At 38.3% G+C, this 13780-nt stretch overlaps 1 non-coding gene and 1 pseudogene across 1 annotated transcript; both read left to right on the top strand.

The window, feature by feature from the left end:
* The first annotated feature begins 4391 nt into the window (after positions 1-4391).
* On the top strand, positions 4392-4463 carry TRNAE-CUC (transfer RNA glutamic acid (anticodon CUC)). Its single transcript has one exon. It is a non-coding gene; the product is annotated as a tRNA-Glu (tRNA).
* A 2454-nt stretch (positions 4464-6917) lies between these two features.
* On the top strand, positions 6918-8130 carry LOC132482047 (microtubule-associated protein RP/EB family member 1-like; annotated as a pseudogene).
* The last annotated feature ends 5650 nt before the right edge of the window (positions 8131-13780 follow it).

Genomic DNA, 13780 nt, shown 5'->3' with positions numbered 1-13780 from the left:
AGGGCCCTAATCCTGGCTCCAGCCGGGTGGTCAGGGGAGCTGCAAGGTCTTCTGGGAGAGCAGAGCCCACAGTCCTGAGCTGTTCTTCACTGTATTTGAGTCATCTCCCCCCATCCAAGGGGAGAGATCTAGATGAGGTTTAAGAATTAGTGCTTTAAGAATGTGGATCTCATAGTTGAAACCTTGGAACACGTGTTTTCAGCACAAGGTGTTAAAGTGAACGGAAGGATTCAACGCCTTTTCAAGGAGGGTGTCTCCATGTGGGCAGAACTAGACAATAAATGGGTCTTGAATAAACAAACAAACAAACAAACAAAAGATGTCCAGAGCCTTATTCCCAGAACCTGTGAATATGTTAATTTACATGGCAAAAAGAACTTTCAGATGTGATTAAGTTAAGGATCTAAATATGGGGAGATTATCCTAGATAATCTGGGTCCACCCAGTGTAATGACAAAGGTCCTTATAAAAGAAAGGCAGGAGAGTCAGGGTCAGAGGGAAAAGATGTGACAATGGAAGCAGGGGTCATAGTTAGAGATTTTTGAAGATGTAATGCTGTGGACTTTGAAGATGGAGGAAGGGGCCATGAGCTAAGGAATGCAAGCATGCCCTAGAAGCTGGAAAAGACAAAGGCTGAATTCTTCCCTAGAGTCTCTAGAAGCCTGCCAACACCTTGAATTTAGCCCAGTAAAACTGAATACAGACTTCTGACCTCCAGAACTGTAATATTTTATTGTTTGTGTTTTTTAAGCCACTAAATTTTGTGGTAATTTTTTATAGCATCTGTAAGAAATGAATACAGTACCCCAGAAGTACATCTCTATCAGGATTCAGAAATTTCTCACTCATTTTACTGAGATGTTTCAAAATTCCTTTCCATATGGCATTAATGCTTTATCAACATTTTGAATAGTTTTTGTAGCTCATTCGTGTTTGGGTTTTCCTTCCAATTTTCACAAATATATTTTAGAGTTCTTAAAATGTCATTATACCCACGTTGAACAGCCTTATAATGAGCAGATTATCTTATTACACTTAGACTCTTAAAAGAAGAACCCAAGGTGGCACGTGTATTTAAATTACTACACCTATGAGATAAGCCCAAAGACAAAACATAATTATGACAGTATAAGAAAGCAGTAAAAATTTCAACATTATGGAGGCAGCTTTGTCTTTGATTATTAAGAGAAGGAGCTGTGCATTTTGAATACTACTTCTTAATGTCATTAAAGAGTGCTTGCAGCCCTTTGTCTTAACCTTCCTTAACAGCTGCATTGCCCTACTGACTTCAAATGTTGTTCAATGGCAGTTTATGACCATCCAAGGCCCTGTTTCAATGTGTTGAATAAAATCACTGGTAGATGGGTTTCAGTTAGTGAAAAATATTAAAGTAACTGTAGTGCGCAATAATCACCAACTGATTGGTGATTGTCACATCTAATGTAGAATCTACAATAATGTGGTAGTATTTTGTGTCTGGTTTATTAACTTAATTTTCCACTTCATTTTCTCATTGATTCCATTAATTCTTATAAACCAGCTTGGATAAATAACTCCCATGTTTAATTTTGATATTTTTCCAAGTGCTTGTATGATAAACGATCACATCTGTCAATTTTTTTAAAGATTCCCATGAAATTTGTTTTTTGAAGAATGCCACTTTCCTTTCTAACCTCTGACAAGAAAGCCTCTTTCACTTAATTTAATAGCTGAAACTATTCTTTTTTTTTTTAGCAATTCGAAAGAATACTTTTCCTATCTGTTCTTCAAGACATTGATTTAGTTCATTTTCATTTGACTTTCAGGTATTCTCAAGGAAACATAGCCTGCTGGTGCTCTGTGGAGTCTTCGTGGATTAATATATCCATCCAGTCTGTTTTCCTGAAAGAGTTTATAAGCAAAACAATGAGCTTTAGTCTTGGGATAGGCTAATGAGAATCTCATAACAGCTTTTATAATGTCCATTTTGTATTATGTTTGAGTCTCTGTAAATACTATTGCGATAATGACTTTGGGAAAATCTGTCTTTTGTTAAACGATATTAAATGAAATTATTGTTCATCATAAAGGCCACAAGGAAAATTCACAGTTCTTATTGGAGTCAATGAATTCTAACCTTCAAATGTGCTCTGTTGACCCTAAAAATTATGTTTTATTTTATTATCCACTTTTTCAGTTCCTCTAGAGGTGTGTCTAATACTTATAATCTTCTTTCCTTTCTTTTTTTTTAAACATCTTTATTGGAGTATAATTGCTTTACAATGGTGTGTTAGTTTCTGCTTTATAACAAAGTGAATCAGTTATACATATACATATGCTCACATATCTCTTCCCTCTTGCGTCTCTCTCACTCCCACCCTCCCTATCCCAACCCTCTAGGTGGTCACAAAGCACTGAGCTGATCTCCCTCTGCTATGCGGCTGCTTCCCACTAGCTATCTATTTTACATTTGGTAGTGTATATATGTCCATGCCACTCTCTCACTTTGTCACAGCTTACCCTTCCCCCTCCCCATATCCTCAAGTCCAACCTCTAGTAGGTCTGTGTATTTATTCCCGGCTTACCCCTAGGTTCTTCATGACATTTTTTTTCTTAAATTCCATATATATGTGTTAGCATACAGCATTTGTCTTTCTCTTTCTGACTTACTTCACTCTGTATGACAGACTCTAGGTCCATCCACCTCACTACAAATAACTCAATTTCGTTTCCTTTTATGGCTGAGTAATATTCCATTGTATATATGTGCCACATCTTCTTTATCCATTCATCTGTTGATGGACACTTAGGTTGCTTCCATGCCCTGGCTATTGTAAATAGAGCTGCAATGAACATTGTGGTACATGACTCTTTTTGAATTATGGTTTTCTCAGGGTATATGCCCAGTGGTGGGACTGCTGGGTCGTATGGTAATTCTATTTTTAGTTTTTTAAGGAACCTCCATACTGTTCTCCATAGTGGCTGTATCAATTTACATTCCCACCAACAGTGCAAGAGTGTTCCCTTTTCTCCACACCCTCTCCAGCATTGTTTGTAGATTTTTAATGATGCCCATTCTGACTGGCGTGAGGTGATACCTCATTGTAGTTTTGATTTGCATTTCTCTAATGATTAGTGATGTTGAGCATTCTTTCATGTGTTTGTTGGCAATCTATATATTCTTTGGAGTAATGTCTATTTACGTCTTCTGTCCATTTCATTAAGTCCCATTTGTTTATTTATGCTAACACATATATATGGAACCTAAAAAAAAATGTCATGAAGGACCTAGGGGTAAAACAGGAATAAAGACACAGACCTACTTGAGAATGGACTTGAGGATATGGGGAGGGGGAAGGGTAAGCTGTGACAAATCGAGAGAGAGGCATGGACATATATACACTACCAAACGTAAGGAAGATAGCTAGTGGGAAGCAGCCGCGTAGCACAGGGAGATCAGCTCAGTGCTTTGTGACCGCCTGGAGGGGTGGGATAGGGAGGGTGGGAGGGAGGGAGGGAGATGCAAGAGGGAAGGGATATGGGAACAGATGTATATGTATAACTGATTCACTTTGTTATAAAGCAGAAACTAACTAACTAACTAACTAACTAAATAAATAAACAAACTAAACATCCAACTAGCATACAACACAGCAATCATATTCCTGGGCATTCATCCCAGAGAAGTGACATTTTATGTCTACACAATAAACCTGTACACGAATCTTCACAGCAGCTTCATTTGTAATAGTCCAAAGCTGCAAACAACTGAAATGCCCCTCAGTAAGTGAATGGTTAAATAAACTGTGACACATCCATTCTATGGAATACTAATCAGAATTAAAAAGGCATGAAATATTGAAAACACATGGATCTCAGGGGGCTTATGCTAAGTGAAAAAAAAAAGCCAATTTCATAGGTCAAAAAATTCACATGCTGTATGATTCCATTTATATAACATTCTAAATGTGACAAAATTGCAGTGATGGAAAACAGATTAGTGGTTATCAGGGGTTAGGCATGGTGAGGAGAGGAAGGGTGAATATGACTATAAAGGGGTAGCACAAGGAAGGTCTTTGTGGTAACAGGATTGTTATTCATCTTGATTGTGATGGTGGTTTCCGAAATCTACACACATGACAAAATGACATAGAACTACGCATACATTCTATCAATGTCAGTTTCCTAGTTTTGATATTGTACTACAGTTATGTAAGATGTAACCACTGGGGGAAACTGGGAGAAGGGTACATGGACCTCTCTGTACTATTTTTGATACTTGCTGTGAATCTATAATTGTTTCCGAATTTAAAAGTATAAAATAAATAAATAAATAAAATATACCTCAATAAAGTTGATTTTAAAAATAAAAATAAAAATAATTTTTAAAAGTTAGACCAAACCATGGGAATTCCCTGGTGGTCCAGTGGTTAGGACTCGGCGCTCTCACTGCTGGGGCCCAGGTTCAATCCCTGGTCAGGGAACTAAGATCTCGCAAGCTACAAAAAACGTTAAACCAAACCACCTACCAAAAAATAAATAAATAAAAAGCAAATGCTCAGATCTTTCTCTATGTAGCTCCCTATTTCAAGTATAGATTTCTCTCTAGTCTTTACCTGTTTTGTGTTGGGTCTCATGAGTCCTCTCTTGCACATGCATACTTAAACTGACAAAAGGATTTGGGCAGAACTTATATACACAATTTGAGTCTCACTCCTTCTATAATTCTCTTGCTGCTAGGATTTCCCTCTTTAAGCTTCCAGTTGATTTTCCAGCCCTGAAAGGTACCTTGAGCCAATAAGGCTGTACTTCTCCCCTGTTTCTTTAAGCCATAGTCATGGGGGTTAGGAAATGGCTTCAGACCAGAAAGTCACAAACTAACTCTTACCCCTTGCAGTTGCAGTGTTTTTCCTTCTGTCTGATTTTGTGCACTTTCCAGTGTCTGTAACAAGTCTTTTAAATCAATTTTTATAATTGTTACCTGCAGTAAGATTCATTTGACCACTTCACTCCTCCACAATTGCCAGAAGCCTGTGTTTTATATTTTTTAATTATATCAATATTGTTATAAGAGCTTCCTTGCCATGAAACCCACATATGAGGAAAGTTTCCAAATAAAAAGGAGAAGCTCCAACTCTACCACAAATTTTTTCTGTCAAATGTTCTTAATATGAATATCTTAGCCACTGTATTCCTCAGGATAGATAGAAGCATAATCAAGCTCATATGTACTATCAAAAAAACTGACCTTTTGGGGGATACCAGCTTTATTAAAATATAATTCACATACCACATAATTCACAATGCAAAGTAGTAACCACTATACGATCACGGCCACATACCACATAATTCACACGTGTAAATTGTACTGTTCAATATTTTTAGTATATATACAGAGTTTTGCAATCATTATAATAATCAATTTTAGGACGTTTTCATCAGCCTCAAGAAGAAGCCCCTATACCCTTTAGCTATGACCCTTTTACCCCCTAGTCCCCACAGACCTAGGCAACCACTAATCTACTGCCTATTCTGGACATTTTGTATCAGTTGAATCATATAATATATGTTCTTTCAAGACTAGATTCTTTCACTGAGCATAATGTTTTCAAAGTTCATCCATATTGTAGCTTCATTCCTTTTTATGGCCAAATAATATTCCATAGTATGGATATACCATATTTTGTTCATTCATTCATAATTTTTATGGGGTTGTGTGTCTTTTTTTATTATTGAACTGTAAGATTTCTTTATATAGTCCAGATACAAGTCCCTTATCAGATATATGATTCACAAATACTTTCTTCCATTCTTTTTAAAATTTATTTATTTTATTTGTTTTTGGCTGTGTTGGGTCTTCATTGCTGTGCATGGGCTTTCTCTAGTTGCGGCGAGCAGGTGCTACTCTTCGTTGCAGTACGCAGGCTTCTCATTGCAGTGGCTTCTCTTGTTGTGAAGCATGGGCTCTAGGTGCATGGGCTCAGTAGTTGTGGCCCATGGGCTTAGCTGCTCCGCGGCATGTGGGATCTTCCCAGACCAGGGGTTGAACCTGTGTTCCCTGCATTGGCAGACAGATTCTTAACCACTGTGCCACCAGGGAAGTCCCTTTCTTCCATTCTTGTGGCTGTCTTTTTGCTTTTTCGATAGTATCCTTTGAAGCATAAAAGCTTTTACTTTTTATCAAGTACAACTTATCTATTTTTTTCCTTTTTTGCTAACGCATGTGGTATGATATCTAAGAAACCAGTAACAATTCCAAGATCACGAAGATTTACTCCTATGTTTTCTTCTAAGAGTTTTATAGTTTTAGCTGTTACATTTAGGTCTTTGATTCTTTGATCCATTTCAAATTAATTCTTGTATGTCGGGTGAGGCAGGGGTCCGACTTCATTCTTTTGCATGTTGATATTCAGTTTTCCCACACCATTTGCTGAAGAGACTATTTTTCCCTCATTGAGTTGTTCTGGTATTCTTGTTGAAAATCAACGGACTGTAAATGTGAGGGTTTATCTCTGGATTCTCAGTTCCATTCCGTTTATCTATCTGTTTATCCTTATGCCAGTGCCTTACTGTCTTGATTATTTTTGCATTGTCAACAGTTTTGAAATCAGAAAGTGTGAGACCTCCAACTTTGTTCTTCTTTTTCAACATTATTTTAGCTAGTCTGGATCCCTTGAACTTCCATATGAGTTTTAGGACTACCTTGTCAATTTCTACAAAGAAGCCAGCTGGAATTCTGATACAGATTGGATTGAACCTATAGATCAGTTGGGGAAGTACTGCCATCTTAATGACAGTTAAGTCCTCCAGTCCATGGATATAAGATGTCTTTCTATTTATTTACACTTGGTTTAATTTCTTTCAATAATGTTTTGTAGTCTTAAGAATGTAAAGTTTGCGAGGCGGTTTGAAGGAGACGAAGACGGAACCAGAGCCGGGTACGGGCAGCGGACGCAGTCCAGCTGAGAGCCGAAGATGGCAGTGAATGTGTACTCAACGTCGGTCACGATAACCTCAGTCGACATGACATGCTGGCCTGGATCAATGAGTCTCTGCAGTTGAATCTGACAAAGATTGAACAGTTGTGCTCAGGGGCTGCCTATTGTCAGTTTATGGACATGCTGTTCCCTGGCTCCATTGCCTTGAAGAAAGTGAAATTCCAAGCTAAGCTAGAACACGAATACATCCAGAACTTCAAAATACTACAAGCAGGTTTTAAGAGGATGGGTGTTGACAAAATAATTCCTGTGGACAAATTAGTAAAAGGAAAGTTTCAGGACAATTTTGAGTTAGTTCAGTGGTTCAAGAAGTTTTTTGATGCAAACTATGATGGGAAAGACTATGACCCTGTAGCTGCCAGACAAGGTCAAGAAACTGCGGGGGCCCCCTCCCTTGTTGCTCCAGCTCTGAACAAACCGAAGAAACCTCTCAGCTCCAGCAGTGCAGCTCCACAGAGGCCCATTGCAACACACAGAACTACTGCAACCCCCAAGGCTGGCCTGGGCGTGGTGTGGAAGAATCCTGGTGTGGGGAACGGGGATGACGAAGCAGCCGAATTGATGCAGCAGGTCAACGTATTGAAACTTACTGTCGAAGACTTGGAGAAAGAGAGAGATTTCTACGTTGGAAAGCTAAGGAACATTGAATTGATTTGCCAGGAGAACGAGGGGGAAAACAACCCTGTATTGCAGAGGATTGTGGACATTCTCTATGCCACAGATGAAGGCTTCGTGATACCTGATGAAGGGGGCCCGCAGGAGGAACAAGAAGAGTATTAACAGCCTGGACCAGCTGAGCACCATCCGAATTCTTCACTCCAAATCATGTGCTTAACTGTAAAATATTCCCTTTTATTATTCTTAGGGGACTCACTGGTTTCTTTTCATAAGCAAAAAGTACCTCTTCTTAAAGTGCACTTTGCAGAAGTTTCACTCCTTTTCCAATAAGTTTGAGTTAGGAGCTTTTACCTTGTAGCAGAGCAGTAGTAACATCTAGTTGGTTCACCCAGGGAACAAAGAGGCTGACCATGGGGCTCACTGTGTGGATGCTGGTAGCACTGATGGCTGGAGAAGGCGGAGACCTCAGTAGAGAAGTGTAAAGACTGGTTTGAATTTTAAGCTAATGTGAAATCTTGACAGAGAACATTTTAATTAATAAATGCCTTAAGAGTATTTAAAAGATGCTTCCATATTTCAAAATGTAAAATGTAACATGACAGGAGCTTCTGTGTGTTTGACATTGTGTCTGGGAAGGAAGGCCAGAACCTGGAACCTTTGGGACCTGCTGTTCCCAGCCCTCACGGGGCTGCCTGATCCTCATAGGCCCAGACCTTGGCCCAAAAGAAAAGTTTGAAAAGTTGCTTTGTAAAGCCATTTAGTATCCTTGACCAGTTGCATCCCAATAAGAAGCAAGAGGCATTGTTGCCTGGATGAGTAGAGGGTGTGTTTCAGCCCTGAGATGTGTTGAGTTGAAGAGCTTGATTTTCATAGAAAATTTTTCTGGTGATTTTTCCAGTTATCCCTGATATTTCTATGTACTGTGTTTTGTTGTTGTTGTTGTTGTTGTTTTTTAGAAATGAGGTGTGTCCAGTTTTTAAATCTAACAACTACTTTTGGGGACTTGCCTGCATCTCTGGGATTTGAATGGGGGTTGTGTCCCATTTTACTGTCTTTTAAGTTTACATTTAACATGTCGCTCTTCTCTGCTCCCCTTGCTCACTGGGGACCCCTCTTTGGCTCCTTAAAGTTTGCTACTTAGAGTGGAAGTTCAGCAGGCAGGTGATCATGCTGCAAGTTCTTTCTGGACCTCTGGCAAAGGGAGTGATCAGTGAAGGAAGGCCACTGCTACCTTGGGATCTGCAAGGCTGGGTGTTTTCGGTACCTGCTGTCCACAGCCCTCCACTGTTATCAGAATACTTTGCCAGTGCACTAATCTCTTTGGAGATAAAAATGTTAGCGTGTTACTAAATGTTAATTTTCTTTTGCAGAAAATACAGTACCATGTCTGAGTTAATTATTAATATTTAAAATATTTCATTCCTTAACTCCCTCATTTGCTTTGCCCACAGCCTATTCAGTTCCTTTGTTCGGCTGAATTCTGCAAAATGTGTTACCCACTACTGAGATTGTTCTGCCCCGGATGTATTTGTATTGATTTGTTTCTGGTGGTAGCTTGTCCTAAAATGTGTGTAGCAAGCAGGTATTTTATGATAAAATTGTTATGTAGTGCATGCTTTGTGTGGAATTCAGAGGAAAACCCAGATTCAGTGATTAACGATGCCAAAAAATGCAAGTAACTAGCCATTGTTCAAATAACAGTGGTGCTATTTCTCTTTTGTGGCCTTTTAGACTTTTGTTGCCCTAAAATTCCATTTTATTGGGAACCCATTTTCCACCTGGTCTGTCTTGACAGGGTTTTTTGCTACTTTAAACAGTTTCTAAATAAAATTCTGTATTTCAAGAAAAAAAAGAATGTAAAGTTTGCATCCCTTTTGTTAAATTTATTCCTACATATTTTAATCTTTTTTATGCTATTATAAATGAAACTGTTTTCCTAATTTCATTTTCAGTTTGCTCATTGCTGTTGTATAGAAATACAATTGATTTTTGCTTATTAATTCTGTATCCTCCAACTTTGCCACACTTGTTTATTAGTTCTAATAGCTTTTAGTGGATTTGTTAGGATTTTCTATATACTAAATCATGTCATCTGCAAATGAGATTGATTTATCCTTCCTTTATAATTTAAATGCCTTTAATTTCATTGTCTTGTCTATTTGCCCTGGCTAGAACTCCAGTAAAATGTTGAATAGAAGTAGTGAGAGTAAACATTCTTGTCTTGCTCCTCACATCAGGTGGGAAATCTCAGTGGTGTACAACCTTTATTTTTTGCTCATGTTACATGTAAGCTATGGGCTATTGGAGGGTCATTGCAACTGTGCTCAGTTCTTCTTAGCTTTACTTTGTAGACATAGATGTCTTCTCATTCTAGGACCCAACCTGAGGCCTTACCTGGCCTATACTATTCTCTTGGCAGAGGGCAAAAACAAGGGGCTGAGCCAAACCACATAATCACTTTAAACCTCTACTTTTAGAGGATGTGACATGTGTCATATCCATTCACACTCTATTGCCAAAGCATGTCAGTGGAACTCAAAGTCAAACCTATACTCCTCCCACAAGAGGCATGGCAAGCCACTTGGCAAAGGGCAAGGATACACAGTCCTCTTACAGGAAAGGTGGGGAGTAAATAACTGTGAACAGTAATATCATCTACCCTATTGAGTCTATATTTAATTTTCATCATCTCTAAGAATTATGAAAATGATTAATTAAGCAATAAGTTCAATTAATATCTTGACACAAAAACACAATGAGGGGGCTTCCCTGGTGACACAGCGGTTGAGAATCTGCCTGCCAATGCAGGGGACACGGGTTCGAGCCCTGGTCTGGGAAGATCCCACATGCCGCGGAGCAACTGGGCCCTTGAGCCACAATTACTGAGCCTGCGTGTCTGGAGCCTGTGCTCCGCAACAAGAGAGGCCGCGATAGTGAGAGGCCCGCGCACCACGATGAAGAGTGGCCCCCGCTCGCCGCAACTAGAGAAAGCCCTCGCACAGAAACCAAGACCCAACACAGCCAAAAATAAATAAATAAATAAATAAATAACACAATGAGGCCAGCTATTTTTTGTGACCAAGACCATTCTTTAGAAATTGTCCAAGGTCACAGAGAATACTATATAGGAAAAGTTATCTAAAACTTCAAAATAAAGAAAAATGATGATCGCATGACCTGTTAAATACCATGGCAGCACATTTTCTAATAAGCCTTTTAGTCACCTGACTCTCTCAAGGTTTGTAACTTAAACTATCTACAACTGATTAGAGTCCAGACAATTTTAGTCTTATAAAGTTAGAGGTTAACTTGCAGAAAACTACTAAGAAGTGATTCACTTTTTGGAGGCTGCTTGGTTCAGTGAAAACAACTCAAATTTTTCAGTTTATTGCACTATAAAACATTAGCCAATTTTGAATCTAACTTATTTTATTTTGGCATTGTTTTCCCAACTGACTAGATGAATCCCTGTTTTTCAAATGTTCTTTGAACAAGTATTCTTGTATATCAGCTGATTCTTTCATTACTTGGCTGGAACAAAGCATTGACATGTGCTATCAAACTACTTTGTCTGAGACTTGTGCTTTTATAGATATCACCTAGGCCAAACAATTTCCCCTGAACCTCTCTCCTTCCAACCTCTCACCTATCTTCTGTGCTCCCACAGCACCCTGTACTTTTCCTATCAAAGCACTATTCACATTGCATAGGAATTGCCTATTGATTTATCTTCCTCCCTTCCCAGACTGTGAGCACCTTGGCATAGATCTTGCCTTGCTCAGATCCCCAGGGCCAACTACAGTGTCTCCCACATCCCATATAATCAATCAACATTTGTAGAATGAATGATTGGTCTGTGATTGTAGCAAGTTGAAGACAAATAACTAAAATGAATGAATGAAGCAAGAAAATTGGTCTTCATAATTCCAAAAGACACATGCACCCCAGTGTTCATTGCAGCACTATTTACAATAGCCAGGTCATGGAAGCAACCTAAATCCCCATTGACAGACGAATGGATAAAGAAGATGTGGTACATATATAGAATGGAATATTACTCAGCCATAAAAAGAACAAAACTGGGTCATTTGTAGAGACATGGATGGACCTAGAGACTGTCATACAGAATGAAGTTAAGTCAGAAAAAGAAAAACAAATATCATATATTAACTCATATATGTGGAACCTAGAAAAGTGGTACAGATGAACTGGTTTGCACGGTAGAAATAGAGACACAGATGTAGAGAACAAACGTATGGACACCAAGGGGGGAAAGCAGCGGGGTGTGTGTGTGTGTAATGAATTGCGAGATGATTGGGATTGACACGTATACACTGATGTATATAAAATAGATAACTAATAAGAACCTGCTGTATAAAAAATAAATAAAATAAAATTCAAATCAAAAAACAAAAAGAAAACTTGGTCTTTAGAATTCAGGGGAAGATATCACAATAGACATAATAGCTATGGGAGAAAATTAAAGAGAGAAAATATAGCTGGTCCTCACTTTCAGAAAGGCCAATATATGAAATTCAAACTTAGGATACAAGAGTACACATTCATTTTCCTAAAGCTTCTTTGTTTCATGAAATAATTCACTACAGTTCCCTTAAACAACAGGATCTCCTTCTGTGTTTAAGTACCTCTTATTAATTATCTGACTGAGTTAGCTTTAGAATCTGTTGACAAATGAAGATCAGAAGTGAAAATGTGAGCCAATGAGAAAATTATTTGATTTATGCATGTGTTTGCTCTAGAGCACTTTATAGGAACATATTTATTGTGTAAAGTGAACCAGGAGTACCCAGGATAATGAAAAAGTTTAGCTTACAGGCCAATAGCTCTCTACCTCTAAAGGCCTTTAGATAAAAAAAAAAGAGGGGGTGAATGAATGTGTTTTTATGCTTCATTTTATCACCTTTAATGTTTACCATCTTATTTTACTATCTCCCTGGTGAAGCCCTCCCTCCCCTTCTAAAACAAAGTATCCTCCCATTCTTCCTCAAAAGAGGACATATTGTTAATAATGCTAACATTTAACTAAGCTACACTAATCAGAATTTTAATGGAAATTTGTTTATCACTTTAAGTTTTTAATATTTATTTATTTTGGCTGCACCAGGTCTTAGTTGTGGCATTCGGGATCTTTTAGCTGCAGCATGTGGGCTTCTTAGTTGTGGCATGTGGAATCTTAGTTGTGGCATGCATGCGGGATCTAGTTCCCTGACCAGGGATTGAACCTGGGCCCCCTGCATTGGGAGCACGGAGTCTTACCCACTGGACCACCAGGAAAGTCCCTATCACCTTAAGTTTAGCATGTGTCTCTGTTAAGCCATTCAGTATGTTCTCCAAATGCGGTAGGTAAGTGAAAGTTTTGTTAACTGAACTGCGGTTTTAAAATGTCCTAAGGAAGCTTTCTGACTAAACATAAAAGCAAATCACTTATTTCATACCTCAGCAGCTTTAATGATTCACCAAGGCAGAGAATGCATGTTGGACATATATTTCTTACTTTGAGAAAGAGTTTAAACTCTATTTGGACTGGTAGGCAGTCAGAGTTTCCCTGGATATATCCCACAGGGAACAGTGAGATGTGCCTCCTGAAAAATTCCTAATGACTTCATCTTTCAACATACTAGCTCTAAAATGACTGGGAGTATGACTGCATGAAAAGTCCCTCTGGCTTATATCTTCTATCACCCATAATGTTCTTTCTTCAAAGGTTAGCCTATTCTTGTTCCTAGGACATTAAACATCTACCTTTTATGTCTGCCAACAGAAATGAACAATTAAAGAGACCCTGGGAAAATGTGCCATGTAAGTTGCCTCAGTGAGTATTATTTCAATTATAAAGAGAAAAAGATGTGTTTGAAAAAATTTGAACTCCAATATTTTTTTAAGTTGCTCTAAACTAAACTAACATCCTTCCCAAAATAATGGCCACTTCCACCAAAATAAAAATAACCAGGAAGAGAATTTTCTTTAGCCAACTCATTGTCTGTCAAAAATAATTATATCAACCTTGAAAAGAAAAAACACTGCTATTTATTTTTTTATTTTTTTTTTATTTTTTTTTATTTTACAAATTTAATCAGTTATACGTATACATATGTTCCCATATCCCCTCCCTTTTGCGTCTCCCTCCCACCCTCCCTATCCCACCCCTCCAGGCAGTCACAAAG

This window comes from Mesoplodon densirostris, chromosome X, assembly GCF_025265405.1.
Source record: "Mesoplodon densirostris isolate mMesDen1 chromosome X, mMesDen1 primary haplotype, whole genome shotgun sequence".
Taxonomy (NCBI): Eukaryota; Metazoa; Chordata; class Mammalia; order Artiodactyla; family Ziphiidae; genus Mesoplodon; species Mesoplodon densirostris.
Note: the sequence above shows the minus strand (reverse complement) of the source record. Positions and strands in the feature narration are given on the sequence as shown.